The following is a 5,000-nucleotide window of genomic DNA, read 5'->3' as shown; positions in this document are numbered from 1 at the left end:
TGCAGATCTCCCCTGTTCACCCAAAACGGTGTGCACTCACCCACCCCATCCACCCCACCCACCCCATCCACCCCATTCACCCCATCCACCCGACACACCCCACACGCCTCATCCACCCCTTCCATTCCATCCACCCCTTCCACCCCACCCACCCCATCCACCAAACACACCAGACACTCCCCACCCCTCCCATCCACTCCATCCACCCCACCCACCCCATCCACCAAACACACCAGACACTCCCCACCCACCCCACCCACTCCGTTCAGCCCATCCACCCGTTCCACCCCATCTACCCCACACACCCCATCCACCCAACACACCAGACACTCCCCACCCCTCCCATCCACTCCATCCACCCCACACACCCCATTCACCCAACCCAACCCCTCTAGCCCACACACCCCATCCACCCCACGCCCTTTCTCCAGATCCCACCCGACACTCTCTACGCAGGGATCTCAGTCATCAACACGTGTCTGGAGCGACAGGAAGACTTCGTCTGTGCTGCCTTCAGTCACGGGAGACAGGACAGCCACAGGTGTGGTTAGTGTCCCACAACACTCAGCGTCCTCACCACCACCACCCACTGTCCTGGATAACAAGGCGTCGTTCATGTCCACCCCGACATTCCCAACAACTGAAACTGTTTCAGTGACTGCGGTAACCGTCCGACATGAACCAACAACACCAACACGTCAGGGTGGTTCAACACTGAATAAGAAACACAAACTGCTTTCGACTGTAACTATCCGACCTGAAACAACAACTCCAAGTCAGGATGGTTCAACAATGAAAACGAAACACGAAATACTTTCATTCACCTCACCATACTCATCAAGCACGTGGATGACAACACCTAAGTCCGAGATCCCTTTCTCGCCGACATGGCCCACACTGACACCATCAGAGCTGTCACTGAAGTCCTCTACACATCCCACAGATTCTGTGGGACCAGAAACGCCAAGCGCTGTTTCAGCTGGCTCCAGTTTGTTGCAGAACTGGGGGAGCTCTGCTTCAGTCAGTCCGTCTGTCCAGGTGACACCGGGCTCTTCCTCACCTTCCTCTGACCATACAACCACTGTTCTCTCTCCTGACACTGACACACACTCTCCCACTTCCCCTGGTGCCGCTGGAACGTCCTCAAAGTTTACACCTGAAACAGCTACTGTTCTCTCTCCCTCTAACACTGACGGACACTCTCCCACACTGACACTCACAGCCACTTCATTTCCTTCAACTGCACACGAGGGAACTTCAGTCGTCTCATCCAGCCTTCATTCCACGTCGTCTTTTACTGCAGCTGATAGAATATTTTCATACAATTCATCTGGTGCTCACAATGGCTCGTCTGGTACGACACCTAATCAAGAACAATCATCGTCTCCTGCTGGAAATGCAGAGATTGTGTACACCTTATATACCGACCCCGAAGGTTCCTTCAGTAAACCTGATGACAAAACATCAAGGAGTCCTGAAATCCATGACCATTTATCCACGGTCTCTGAATTCACAAAGAGCTCGTCTCCTCCCTTCGTGAACAAGCTCGGTTTAACTGATCCAGGTAACAAGCCTGCTTCGGTTCAAGAGGTAACACCGAATTTACCAGATCTGCATTATTCAACCTCATCTAATCTTAAACACTCAACAGGAGTAACGAAAGTGACAAAAACAAGCACTGATGTTCCAATTCATCAAACAGTTCAGGAACTGACTGGGGTCATATCTTGGTCTCCTCACAGCAGTAGGACAACTGTCACAGTTACACCGACACCCTACGAGATGCTGAGATTGTCCTCACAAAGCAGGTTTACAAGTTCACCGCCACTGGCGGTCGATCCATCCACAGAGTTATCGACCACGCGTTCACAACTGTTAACAGCGACGGCGTCAGCAGCAAGGTCTTCATGGAAGGAATCAGAGACAACACAGGAATGGTTGCCTTCATCACGACCTCCAACAACAACCACACCACAGAGTCAACCCGGTGACCAAAGTCTTGTTTCAGATCCAGTGTCACCATCACGAACACACATGATAACGTCAACGACAGATCCACATTCTCACGTGTCATCAAAAGTGGAATCCTTTTCCAACTCACCAGCTACCGTCTCACATACTGTTTTTTCCTCACCAGTGGCAAACTCCAACGCTCAGACATCTGACCCTCGAGAGGAACCAACAACCAGTGACCACGGCGTCAGAAAATCCTCTGACGACCCACAGGGCGAAGTTGGATCCGTGTCTGAGCCAGCTGTGAGTTCAGCAACTTCACAAGTGTTGTCTACAACGGAGAGACACCCACCTCTCGTATCTTCTCCTACAACTGGCTACACGAAGATTCCCTACCACCCGGAAAAAAGCGGATCCACCACGGCTGAATCTGGGTTAAGTTCAACAGCCGTTGGGGCAGACGCAAATCCAGACGAAAAACGCAGCAGCGACATCACCACAGGATCAGAAGCCGCCGTCTTCACGAAGAACAACGACCAGCACGGTGGAGCCACATCCGTCATCTCAACCACAACAGCAGCCGCCACGCCATCACCGATGACCATGCTGACCAATACTGCCCGGCCCATGTTGGGAGGGACTGACCCCTGGTACGGGGTGGACGGCGAGGGTCAGGCGACACAACCCCGGACCAGACCCACTCTGCCCCCAACCCGGACGGTCAGCGTGACGCCCTCTGACCTGATGCGTGAGTGTCCATCGTCCATTTACCTTCACTTTCCTTTCTGTTCCTGATAGTGTTCGTCAGTGATGGCTGCTGCTGCTGCTGCTGTTGCTGAATGTTTCTTGAGCGCCTGGCTATTTATCTGGCTCCATCTCCGTTTGTCTGTGTCTGTCTGTCTGTCTCTGTCTGTGTTTGTGTTTGTCTGTCTGTCTGTCTGTCTTTCACTCTCTCTCTCTCTCTCTCTGTGTCAGTCTGTCTCACTGTTTGTCTGTCTGTCTCTTTCTTTGTCGGTCTGTCTCTCTCTGTGTCTTTCTGTTTCTCTGTCTGTCTATCTCTCTCTCTCACTCTGTGTGTGTGTGTGTGTGTGTGTGTGTGTGTGTGTGTGTGTGTGTGTGTGTGTGTGTGTGTCTGTCTGTCTTGTGCTGTGTTGTGTCCGTGTCTGTGTGTGTGTGTTGTGTCTGTGTGTGCATGTGTGTGCATGTGTGTGTGTGTGTGTGTGTGTGTGCGCGCGCGCGTATATATCTCTGTGTGTGTGTGTGTGTGTGCGTGTGTTGTGTTGAATGTTACAGCCCTGTACATTGTGCTGGGGTTGCTGTCGGGTGTAGTTGTCGTCATCGCCGCTGTCGTCTGTGGCGTCATCAGACACAGGGTCAACGAAAATAACAGGTGGGAAGGCTGTCTTTGTTCTGAAGATAATGTTATCGATGAAACTGGCGATGTTAACGAAAGGAAGGAAGGTCTTTGTTCTGAAGATAATGTTATCGATGAAACTGGCGATGTTAACGAAAGGAGGGAAGGTCTTTGATCTGAAGATAATGTTATCGATGAAACTGGCGATGTTAACGAAAGGAAGGAAGGTCTTTGTTCTGAAGATAATGTTATCGATGAAACTGGCGATAGTAACGAAAGGAAGGAAGGTCTTTGTTCTGAAGATAATGTTATCGATGAAACTGGCGATGTTAACGAAAGGAAGTAAGGTCTTTGATCTGAAGATAATGTTATCGATGAAACTGGCGATGTTAACGAAAGGAAGGAAGGTCTTTGTTCTGAAGATAATGTTATCGATGAAACTGGCGATGTTAACGAAATGAAGGAAGGTCTTTGTTCTGAAGATAATGTTATCGATGAAACTGGCGATGTTAACGAAAGGAAGGAAGGTCTTTGTTCTGAAGATAATGTTATCGATGAAACTGGCGATGTTAACGAAAGGAAGGAATGTCTTTGTTCTGAAGATAATGTTATCGATGAAACTGGCGATGTTAACTAAAAGAAGGAAGGTCTTTGTTCTGAAGATAATGTTATCGATGAAACTGGCGATGTTAACGAAAGGAAGGAAGGTCTTTGTTCTGAAGATAATGTTATCGATGAAACTGGCGATGGTAACGAAAGGAATGAAAGTGTCTATGTACTGGGGATAATGCTGGAGATGAAACTGGCGATATCAGCGTATAGAGACGACAACAACATATATCACAAGTTGTACCTTTTTGGCTGCTGTTTTGCCTCTCAGATCACAGCGACTGAGATTACATGACAGATATTCTGCTCAGAACCCTTGCCAGTGTCCAATGTCGGCATTCAAGGCAAGCAGGCTATCCACTGACCAGGCAAGCACACACACACACACACACACACACACACACACACACTCATATATATCTGTGTGTGTGCGTGTGTGTGTGTGTGTGTGTGTGTATGCATATATATGTACACACACACACACACACACACACACACACATATATATATATATATATATATATATACACTCATATATATATTTCTATATACATATAATCATACATAGAGAGAGAGAGCGCAATAGAGAGATAGATATCACACATCCATACCCCTCCGCCAGACAGAAGTATATATATATATAAATATCTACACCCCCCACAACCCTCACTCCCCTTCCCCCACCGCACCTCCACACACACACACCAACCTACCAACTGCACCATTATGCTCTGTGTGTGTGTGTGTGTGTGTGTGTGTGTGTATGCGTGGGTGTGGGTGCGCGCGCGCGTGTGTGTGTGTGTGTGTGTTATGTGTTGCAGACGCTGGCATCGCATAAAGAACCACTACGAAGACAGCTGGGCGGGCAGGGACACCGCAAGCGCGTGGTCTGTGGCCAGCCCTCGCTCCAGACACAGCATCGCGTCGGACCCTCACTTCAGATTCGTGGAGCGGAGTGAGTGCTGACTGACCCTGAGCACTGTGCACGTGCAAGCCGGTGACAGAAGAAGAAAATAGAAAATTGATATCATAAAGGCCTTTTTAACTCACTCAGTACGGCCAGTCCTCTCTTCTCCTCTACACA

This window comes from Babylonia areolata, chromosome 15 (genome assembly GCF_041734735.1).
Source record: "Babylonia areolata isolate BAREFJ2019XMU chromosome 15, ASM4173473v1, whole genome shotgun sequence".
In the NCBI taxonomy this organism is placed as follows: Eukaryota; Metazoa; Mollusca; class Gastropoda; order Neogastropoda; family Buccinidae; genus Babylonia; species Babylonia areolata.
The sequence above is the reverse complement of the archived record's forward strand: the minus strand, read 5'-3'. Positions refer to the sequence as shown.